This window comes from Equus przewalskii, chromosome 17, assembly GCF_037783145.1.
Source record: "Equus przewalskii isolate Varuska chromosome 17, EquPr2, whole genome shotgun sequence".
Lineage (NCBI taxonomy): Eukaryota > Metazoa > Chordata > Mammalia > Perissodactyla > Equidae > Equus > Equus przewalskii.
Genome location: NC_091847.1, coordinates 40,900,573 through 40,911,948, shown reverse-complemented (window position 1 = coordinate 40,911,948; position 11,376 = coordinate 40,900,573). Strand labels below are relative to the sequence as shown.

At 38.7% G+C, this 11,376-nt stretch overlaps 1 long non-coding RNA gene across 2 annotated transcripts in view; it reads right to left on the bottom strand.

Annotated features, from left to right (window-relative positions):
- Positions 1–814: 814 nt before the first annotated feature.
- The window catches only part of LOC139076797 (uncharacterized), a 136,012-nt gene continuing 125,450 nt past the window's right edge, over positions 815–11,376 (bottom strand). The window contains exons 9-11 of one of the 2 annotated variants that reach the window (XR_011528761.1): positions 6,083–6,655; positions 5,563–5,786; positions 815–2,226 (exon numbers count right to left, since the gene is read on the bottom strand). This is a non-coding gene — a long non-coding RNA (uncharacterized lncRNA). The remainder of the gene's footprint in view (positions 2,227–5,562; positions 5,787–6,082; positions 6,656–11,376) is intronic. The other variant, XR_011528762.1, reaches the window with a different exon arrangement.

Here is an 11,376-nt window from a genome sequence, read left to right as displayed (position 1 = left end):
TGTCTCAGTGTGGATTTTTTTTTGATTCATCTTATTTGGGATATTTTTGGGCTTCCTGGATCTAGATGTTTATTTCCTTACTTGTATTTAGGACATTTTCATCCATCATTTCTTTTCTTTTCTTTTGAGGAAGATTAGCCCTGAGCTAACATCCACCACCAATCCTCCTCCTTTTGCCGAGGAAGATTGGCCCTGAGCTAACATCTGTGCACATCTTCCTATACTTTATACGTGGGATGCCTGCCACAGCAATGGCTTGATAAGTGGTGCGTAGGTCCACGCCTGGGATCTGAACCAGCAAACTCCAAGCCACCAAAGCACAACGTGTGAACTTAACTGCTATGCCACTGGGCTGGCCCCCAGCCATTGTTCTTTAAATAAGCTTTCCAGTCCTTTATATCTCTCTTATCCTTTGGGGGCATACATAATGTGCATATTGGTCCATTTGATTATCTCCCTTAAGCTTGGTAAACTATTTTCACTCTTTTTTTAAATTCTTTTTTCTTTTTTGCTCCTCTAACTAGATGACTTCCAATGATCTGTCTTCAAGTTTGTTGATCCTTTCTTCTGATCCATCCAGTCTGATGTTGAAACTTTCTATTGAATTTTTTAGTTCAATAATTATATTCTTCAGCTCTATAATTTCTGTTTGGTACTTTTTGACATTTTCTATCTCTCTGTTGAAATTCTCACTTTGTTCATACATTGATTTCCTGATTGGCAAACATCTTTATGACAATTATTTTGGATTCTCTGTGATGTAAATCACATAATGTATTTCATTAGGGTTGGGTTCTGGAGATTTAACTTGTTCTTTTATTTGGAACATATTTCCTTGTTTCTTTATTTTCCTTGAATCTCTGTGTCAGTGTCTGCACATGAGACTAAGAAAGCACCTTTACCAATTCTCACAGACTTGGTTCTCTTTGTCTTGTCTCTTTTTAGCACCCCACACAGATTTTAAGCTTCACTGATTGTCCTATGATTTGCAAAAACTTCTTGGGGAATGATTTGCTCCACACACTAAGCCAATAAAATTTGAGCTTCTTTGAAGAGCTTGTTCCTGAATCAGTGTTGAGATTTGTTCTGACCTCAGGCAACTCCCTCCAGCTGTCTCTTTCCCCAGTTCTTTAGGGCAATCTAGGTGGCTTATAGTTGTAACCTGTATTTGTCCAATAAATATATCAATCTCCTCTTAATTTCCTTTCACCAAAGCCTTCACTATTTTTAAGAGTGTCTTTAGGCTTGAACTTATTCATACTCTGTTGCAAATGAAGTCAATTCCTTCTGAAGGAAATTAGAAACTATATCTTCTATGGCCTCTTCTGTCCCCAGGCAAAATTTCTGAGCCTCAGCGATGGCACTAGGGGTTGGGGACAATAGCATGCTTCTCTCTGAGTCACACCCCTGCTTTAGCAGATGAGACCTCAGTGGAGGGGATACAGTAGCCTCATATCTTCTCAGCTTACCTCTCCTAAAACAAAATCACCACTTTATGAGCTGGGCCAGGGCAATTGAGGTCCCAGTGTTGTCAGCAGTATCATGTCTAAGCTAGAGCCTCTGTTCCATGAGTAGGAGTTGGGCTGGAGAAGAGAGTCCCACCTCCCACCACATTCACCCTGAATTTAGCCTCAGCAACAGGTAGCCAGGGGCAGAATGAGAAATGCAGATGTTTTGCCTTCATGGAAGATAGCCCTCTAAATGGGAGCTGAGGGGAGAGAAAGCCCCATGTACTTTGATGCACCAGCCTCAAGTGGAGTTTCCATCTTGCTGAGTTAGGAGGTGGGAGGTGGTGAGCAGGTCTTGTTTCAAATACCACAGCCTCATGCTGTTCTTGATGAATTTTAGATTTTCTTGAATAAATGTTTCTTGATCTGCTGTATGTCCTTAGAACCACTTCCAGATATTTTAAATGGTTGTTTTTATTTATAATTTTTACCAGTTTCTCTGGAAGGCAGGTCTGCCAAGCTTTTCAAGCCATCATGCCAGAAGTCTCTCCTTCTTCATCATTTTTCAAAGTGATGTTTTCACCAAAGCTTGACTTAGAAGAATACCACTATGTTAAATATATGAAGTACTTTTGAGTGATATTATTTTCGTTAACTTCAGGAAAAAGTCAACAAGAAAACATTCCATGCTGACAAGATGTCAGCCTTCCAACATGTTGGTATCCTTGTTATTTCCAATTGCATTCAATCAATGGTTGCTACTTCTCTATAATGCCAGCTGATGGGGAATGAAAGGATAAGATTATGTATCATAAATGATATCTTTGTGACATCGATTTAATTCTACTTACAGGGAAATCATATAATATTGCTTTCTTTTCATAATCATAATTGGATATATCTCTGCTATACCTCCACTTACATTTCTGTAAGTAGTATGCTAAATAATGGAAGATAGTGAAATACATCTGTTCCCACTTTTCTTTACTCTTATGTATTAGTATTTACAGATGTATGTACATGAAGAAAAATATTATTTTGAGCAATTTACATGTATCATTGAGTTTTTACTCATCTTACAGGAAAATCATCCCAATTATGAAAATATCTCTTATCATTTGACGTTTTCTAGATCTCGCCTCATCCTTAAATGCAATGCTTTTCCTTTGCACGTACAGATTTGTAGCACAGGTGTGACATTCACATTTAATATAACCTTTCTGCTATTTCTAAATGTAACAGTGCTGTTTCAAAGTATGAGATTTAACTGATAGCATTAACAAAACACTTAATAATGAGTTATAGAAACTTCAAAGCATGGAAAATTTGTTGAACAATGTGGACCAACTAAGCAATCAGAACATTTGCTGTTCAACTATTAAGGTGATACTCAGTACAGTCAATCCCTAATTTTCTAAGTATTTTCCATATCAAACTTTGAATGTCATATTCCCGGACATTTTCGGAACATCATCTCTTGCCCCTAATTTAAGAAATATGAATGAATTTTGATAATAATCTTAAAAATATAAAATTATGAGGATTTGTTCTCCCATTCCTGAAACAGTCGCATAATACATTGCATAAGCATATAGAAACAGTTTTTGGATTAGCCCTTACCACTTAGAAACTATGCTGCTGCTATACTTGCTGTTAATCAGGGTCATTGAGAGTTTATGTGTGTCAATGGAATGTGAAAAATATGCTGGTCAAATATTTGTAGGACATTTGTAGAAGAAATTTTTAACAACTCATGAATTAAAATTTATAAAGAGTTATTGGCTACTATTGTAGATTTCTTTACATACAAACTAATTTGGGCTAAAAACATATCAAAGAGATTTGGTGAACTGATGCCTAAAATTATATATGAATCAATTAACTTTTTCAAGAGGAGTTAAAGATATTTTGGGGAGAGTTGTGTTTTATGAAAGGTTGTTGATGGACTTATTTCTACCACAACATTTTCCATATGCTTGATACTCATACCAAATTACCCCTATTGTTTTTAATTGTAAACTCCTTGAAGACATGGTCCATGCTTTTATTTTTTCTTGTCAATGTCACACCCAACATATAGAGCAATGTTTTACATAAAATGAGTAGGAAAAACCCAAAAATCTTTCATTATATTTTTAGAGTTTTTTAATTTGTTAAAATTGAGGTACAATACAGGTGACATGCACAGATTTTAAGTGTATGGTTCAAATGAGTTTTGCTGAATATTTATATTCATGTAACTATCACCCCAATAAATATGTAGAAACTTTTCATCCCATGAAAAGTTCTTTTATGCTCCCTTCCTGTGAATGTTCACCATCCAAAGGTAATCAGTGTCTTTATTTTTACCACTACACGTTAATTTTGACTTTTCTAGAACTTCATATAAGCAGAGTCATATGGGTTTTCTTTTATAACTGGTTTCCTTTGTTCACCATGATGATTTGAGATTTATCCATGTTGTGTGCATCATAAATTTATTCTTTCATTTTTACTGCAGAATAGTATCTCATTGTGTGAATATACCACAATTTGTTTATCCATTCTCATGTTGATATATATATAGGCTGTGTCCAGGTTTGGCTATTATAAATAAACCTCCTTTTTGGGGGGACATATGTTTTTATTTCTTAGACACCAATACCTGGGAGGGTAATTCATGTATACTTGAAGGTTTGTTAAAAACTACCAAACAGGAGCCGGCCCTGGTGTCTCAGTGGTTAAGTGCACACATTCTGCTTCGGCGGCCTGGGGTTTGCTGGTTTGGATCCCAGGTGCAGACATGGCACAGCTTGGCAAATCATGCTATGGCAGGCGTCCCACATATAAAGTCGAGGAAGATGGGCATGGATGTTAGCTCAGGGCCAGTCTTCCTCAGCAAAAAAGAGGAGGATTGGCAGCAGTTAGTTCAGGGCCAATCTTTCTCAAAAAAATAAAATAAAATAAAATAATCTACCAAACAGATTTTCAACATGATTGTACCATTTTATACTCTCTCTACTCAGTGTATGAGAGTTCCAGTTGCTCCACATTTTGTTCAACACTTGGTGTTTTCAGTCTTTTAAATTTTAGCCATTCTAGTGGATCTAAAGTGGTATCTCACTGTTTTAATTTATAATTCTCTGATATGAAAGACATTGAGCACATTTTCAGATGCCATTTGTATATATTCTTTTGGGAAGTGTATTTTAATGATTTTTGCCTATTTTATTAACGGGATGTTGTTCTTTTTATTATTAACTTGTTAAAAGTTTTTTATATACAGATCTATATATTCCAGATGTAAGCCCTTTGTTAGACAACTGTGTTGCACAGATATTCTCCCAGACTTTGCCTTGCCTTTTCATTGTGTTAATGGGTCTTTTGATGAGTAGAAGTTTTTAATTTTGGTGAAGCCCAGTGTATCAAATTTTCTTCTATGTTAGCGCTTATTGTGTCCTAACATATCTTTGCTTGTCCCATAGTCACAGAGTATTTTATGGGTTTTTTCCTAGAAACTTTATAGTTTTAGCATTTATATTTAGGTTTATCATCTTAAATTAGTTTCGGGGTATTTCCTTAGATCGTGTTCCTTAGGAAACTGACTCTGAAATGGAGATTTCCTTGTAAGAGGCTTATTGGGGTGTACATACTTCAGCACCTGTATAGTTTACCTCTTGTATAGCTTGGATCCACTTACTTCATATAATGACTACCATTATAACTGTTCAGATACATATAATAAGCAATACAATTGTGACCTTTCAGTTGTAACCTTTCCTCAGGTGCTGGCTGAGGTCCTGCAAGCAGGAAAGGCAAGCCCAGGAATATCAACTTGCTACCAAGCGGCTGTTTGGTCTTCTCAAGGGATAGGGTCATATCGGGGGGTCGGTATCAGTTTCTGCTCCTGCAAATTGGACATTCTACAACGACAGAGGCTAGCTTGGCCTTCGTAAGTGGGGGCTCATGCATTTAATACAAAGACCTTCACACTTTATGCCTACACTCACAAGTCTATCCATATGCTTCTTATCCAGACTTTCTTATCCTCAATCTTCCAATCTTTCTCATTCCAGGCAATTGAAAAACCAAACAAGGCGTTCACCTTGGCCCATGAGTTCATATATATTCTTACCTTGGACCACTTCTTCCTCACAAATAGTTGACTAGCTTTGCCATCCAAGGTTTGACCTTGGGAAAATTTTCCCTCATTCCTTTCTTCCATTCACCTTGCATGAGGCTGTAGTTGAGCTATTGTCCGACTTTCGTTTGCATCTATTTACCAAACTGATCTACCTGTGAATTAAGCTTCGTACTTTTCTTCCTCTGTCTGCTGGTAGTAAGGAATCCCCAAAATAGCTAAGGGTGTGAACAGAGGGAGAAATGACAATACACATCATGAACAGTCCCAACTGCTTGTGCAGCTAATGTATGCCCTCTGATTCTACTTGTGTCCAATGGCAATGTACCACTTATCTCTACAATGGATTAGTGTTAGACCGGCTTGATCTAATGACTTGGAGATTCTGACAGAACCCAACTCAGGGTGGGCAGTTCTGATTGCATAGTCACTTGATGTTTCATGATCAGGTGTTCCATCTCTACCAGACCACAACAGAATGCAAAGAGCAATTTTTGTAAGGGTGTAAACTTACCCACTATAGATGGGGAGACTTCGCTCCAGACATATAGGTATCTACATTGTGATTCTCCTGCGTGGTCTTGTCATAAACTCCTCATGATGTTTTTTCCAATCACAGATAACTCTAGTACTATACGATTTTCTTGCACTGTAGCCTGGACCTGCTGCAGGAATCTTTTTTGCTGTAAGCCCCACTCAAAGCTGCTAGCCTTCCAAATAACGTGGGAGAAGAGTTTGGTGAGTATTCCCAAGTGTGGAATATCCTGACTCCAGAAATTTGAGAGGACTCCTAGGTGTCATGCTTTCTTCTTAGTGGTGATAGGGACAAGATGCAATAATTTGTTCTCCACTTTGGAAAGAATTTCCTGGTATGCCACAGACCACAGGAGACCTAAAAATGTCATTGATGTGGTGCTCATTTGAATCTATGTAGAGTTTATAATCAATCCTTTGCAGCAAATGGGTATTACCATAGCTTCCAATATACTTGCCACTTATTTATCTGGTCTTATTAATGTGATGTCATCCATATGGTAGATCAAAGTGATATTCTGCAGAAAGTCCAGATGGTCCAGATCTTTTAATTCTATAATGTGACAGATTGCAGGAGAGTTAACACAGCCCTGGAGAAAGATTATAAAGAATACTGTTGTCCACCCTACATGAATGTCAATTTTTTCTAGTCTTCCTTCTAATAGGAATGGAGAAACATGCATTCGCCAAATCAGTGGTCCCCTACAATGTACGGTAGTCCATATTAATCTCTAGAAAAGATCTGCTAGCCCTAGCAGTCTAGTGGTTAAGATTTGGTGGTCACTCTCATTACCATGGCCTGGGTTCCTTTCCTGGTCAGGGAACACCACCTGTCGGTTGTCATACTCTGGTGGCGGTGTGTTGCTGTCATGCTGAAAGCTATGCCACTGATATTTCAAATACCAGCAGAGTTACCCGTGATGGACAGGTTTCAGAGGAGCTTCCAGACTAAGACAGACTAGGAAGAAGAACCTGCCCACCCACTTCCAAAAAATTGGCCATGAAAACCCTATGAATAGCAGCAGAGCATTGCCTGATATAGTGCCAGAAGGTGAGAGGATGGCACAAAAAGACTAGGCAGGGTTCCGCTTTGCTGTACACAGGGTTGCTAGAGTTGGAATTGACTCAAGGGCACCAGCAACAAAGAAAGTACCTTCATGTGGTACAGCAACCACTTTTGAGGCTTTTACTTGATTAAGTTTGTCTAGTCCACTATCATCCTCCAGGATTCATCTGATCTGGATAGGGGCCAGATCGCTGAGCTAAATGGAAGTATGATGGGACTGCTGCCTGCCCCTGAATTCCTGAAGTCTTTAAGATGGCACTGATGTCTGCCATTACCCCTGTGATACAATATTTTTTTTTATTTCCTATCTTGGTCAAGTGGCTTTCCGCTTGGCCTCCTGCACTACTATAGTTCATACTCAACAAAACAAGGAACGGATGTGGGGGTTCAGTAAACTACCAAATATCTTCTTTTCAGTTATACAGTTTGGGACTGAGGCCTGTGGGTCCAGTGGACCCATCGTATCCCAGACCTGGGTCATGACTTTATCTATTCCTGACCCCACGTGCCTTCACTCTAACAGGAGGACTATGATGATGCTTTGGGTCCTGGGTATCATTGTCAACTTAGATTGTGTGTCTCATAACCCTCAAAATGTCAGAAATATATGATTATTCCCCTTTCTCTAATGCAGTTACCTGAGTAAATGGCTGCAATGTTCCTTTGGGGAAGGACTAGGTAAATCATTCTGCTATATATTGTTTTGATGTTGCTGGGCCCTTCTTTCTGGAGACATAATCCCTCCTTTATTCAATAGATTCTGGGTCTAAAGCTGGCTAAAATTAGGAAAGGAATTGTAATTTTAAGAAATTGGAACAGCTGTCTTAGCCTCCCAATCATCCAAACTTGTCCATTAGAACTTCTTGTAGTCATAAAAATGTTTCATATCTACACGGTCCAATATAGGCGATTAGACACGTGTGGTCGTTGAATACCTGAAATGTGGCTAGTGAAACTGAAGAATTAAGTTTTTTGTTTTGTTTAAGTTTAATTGATTTAATTCAAATAGCCACATGCAGCTATTGGCTGTTGTATTGGATAGCAATATCCTTGTTGCTTGGCTATCAATCTCACCCTCTGGAGTGCCATATTCTGTTCATCATCTTTATAACTCTCTCATTACAATATCATGGCTACCTTGTTTTTGAAGTTTAAATGCTACTACCTTGCCTTCATTATTTTTGAATCCTATATTCCCTGTTAATATCAAGAATCCTAGTTCTGTACCATCATTTCCTGCCATTAGCCCTGGCCAAGAGGGAGTAGCTACCGCTGACCTCCTCAGTGATGCTGGTGCTTCTTTTGGTAAATGGAGTGTATTCCAGGTCCTCCAACCTAGGAGTCTGCTGGTAGCTTCATGGCCTGAAATAGTGTTTCCACTCTAGCATGCTTACTTCTCTAAGCCTTTTGATCACTTCCCCACCATTTGCCAAGGCATTCTGGCATTTCTACATTCTAAATGTGCAACATCACTTTTTTTAAGATTTCAAGAGCCAATCTATAATAGCACTGTCTCCCAGGATTCTTGCCAGGATGTCAAATACTGTATCGTGAGAGAGTGTTCCCATATCCACAAACTCTCCCTTCTTAAACTTTATATTCTGTCTCCCTTGATCCAGCATGTTCAGGATCCAGTCCCATACACACTCTCCCGGTTCTTGCTGGCACATGTGGGCTAAATGTTGCAGTGCCTTCATCATCTTGTCCCCTTCCTCCCTTAGCAGACTCAACACATTCTTAGCTGGATTATGTTGTGAATAACCCTAGTTATTAGTCTCTCAGCCAGGAGGGATGATGAGAAACAACTGAAGGAAAGAGGAGGCAATGTATCTGGTCTGCAAAAGAAAGGCTTCTGCATTGCTTGGAAGCATTAACATTTAACAAGGAGGAGGGTCCCCTTTTGCAGGCCTAGAGGGTTCGGGGAATCTAGGATTCCAACGTACTTGAGTGTATTGACCTGAATGTTGTATTCCAAGTTTCAGGGTCCCACTCCTTCTCAACAATAATTCCATGAGTTTAGCAAAATAGTTCTGCCCAGGTTGAGAAGTCAATGTTCTCTATAAATCAGTCCTGGCCTTTTCCTCAGCATTTCTGACCTCTGGTGCAGGAAACAAGAGTTTCTTTATATGCTTCCAAGTAGGCTTTCTGCCTTTTAAATTAGTGATTAATCACACTCAATCATTCATTCTCTTTCTCTAGCGCATTAATAGTCCTCAGCAACACCCATCAAATTCTATTGTCCTTATAATTGCTACTTCCCCACAACCTCTCAAATGCCTGAAATATTGCCCTGCCTCCTCCCCAGTGCATTCCTTTCCAGTCATATCACCTTGCAATTCACAACCAGTAGAAGTACAATTGCACTGTTATGGCATGCCAAGGTACACCCGTACCTCACCTGTGATTAGTAATGGGATATTCATGACCAGTCTGCTAATGGGTGACCCAGCTTCAAAATTCCATTTTAGGATTTGCTTACAACTAGTGGCATTGAAACGATCTGAGATGGAGAATCGTGTGCAGAAATTTGTCCCCAGTGGAAACATGGGGACTACTGTACTATCACACCACCCAGTCATTGGAAGCAGGCTGCTCTCTGAGCAGGAACATAAGCTTAGGTGGGGAAGCACTCTTCAACTGAATGCAATTCCTGGGGAGGAACTCAGCTGTAAGCCATCAATGGGCAACTAATAACAAAGTCCCACAGTTTGGGTGGCCTAAGCAACAGAAAATTTTCTTGCAATTCTGGAGGCTGGAAGTCTGAGGTCAAGGGGTTGGCAGAGTTGGTTTCTTTGGAAGACTCTCTCCTTGGTTTGTAGACTGCCATCCTTGTATCTTCACATGGTCTTCCCTCTGTGTATGTCTGTGTCCTAATTTTCTCTTCTTATAAGGACATCAGTCATATTGGATTAGGGTCCATGCCAATGACCTCATTTAACCTTAATTACCTTTTTAAAGACTCTTTCTCAGAGCCAGCCCAGTGGCATAGTGGTTAAGTTCTCGTTCTCTGCTTCACTGGCCTGGGGTTCATGGGTTTGGATCCCTGGTGCATAACTACACACTGCTCATCAACTCATGCTGTGGCAGTGTCCCACATATAAAATAGAGGAAGATTGGCAACAGATGTTAGCTCAGGGCCAATCTTCATCACCAAAAATAAAAAGAAGATGACAACTCTTTCTCCAAATACAGTCACATTCTGAGGTACTGGGGGTTAGGACTTTAACATGTGAATTCTAGGGGATCACAATTCAACCCACAACAGCGACACTCCTGGGATCCGTAGGAAAAAGTACTTCAGTCTTAAAGGGGAATGTGGGCTGTGTACCACAGCATCTGTTACATGTTTGGTGTGAGATAGCAGCCAAATTTAATTTTATGCCATATACTTATCCAGGTGCTCTAGCACTTTTTTGTCCCCATGAATTGCCTTGGTGCCGTTTTGGAAATCAATTGACACTGCATCTGTGGGACTATTCCTGGACTCTCTATCCCTATTCATGAATCCTTTTGTCTAGACTTTCTCTGATACTATTCTGTCTTAGTGATTGTAGCTTTATACTAAGTCTTAAAATCAGATAATGTGAGCCTTCTAATATTTTCCTTTTTTTCAAGATTGTTTTGGCAATTCTGAGCTATTTGCATTACCTTATAAACTTTAGAATCAACTTGCTGATTTCTCAAAAAAAAATTGAAGTCTGCTGAAATGTTGTTTGAGACTGCATGAAATTCATAGCTCAATTTGGAGGAAATTGATATCTTAACAATGTTGAACTTTTTGATCTGTAAACATAGTATATCTCTCCATTTATTAACTCATCTTTAATTTCTCTCAGCAATATTTTACAGCTTTTAGTACAGAGGTTTTATTAATTATTTCATGGTTCAAATGCTGTTATAATTGGTATTTTTTAAATTTCTTTTTCCAATTCTGGGCTGCTAATATGTAAAAATAGAATTAAATTTTGTGTATTATCTTGTACTCTGTGGTTTTGATTAATTCATTTATTCCTTCTATCACTGTTTTGCAAATTCTTGAGGATTGGTTATACAAAATTTATGTTCTATGAGAATAAAGACAATTTTATTCCTTCCTCTCCAATTTAGTACCTTTACTTCTCTTTTTACTTTTTGTTTGATTTTTTGTTTGTTTGTTTTATTCTGTTGAATGTTCTAAGACCTCTATTACAATGCTAAATACAAATGGT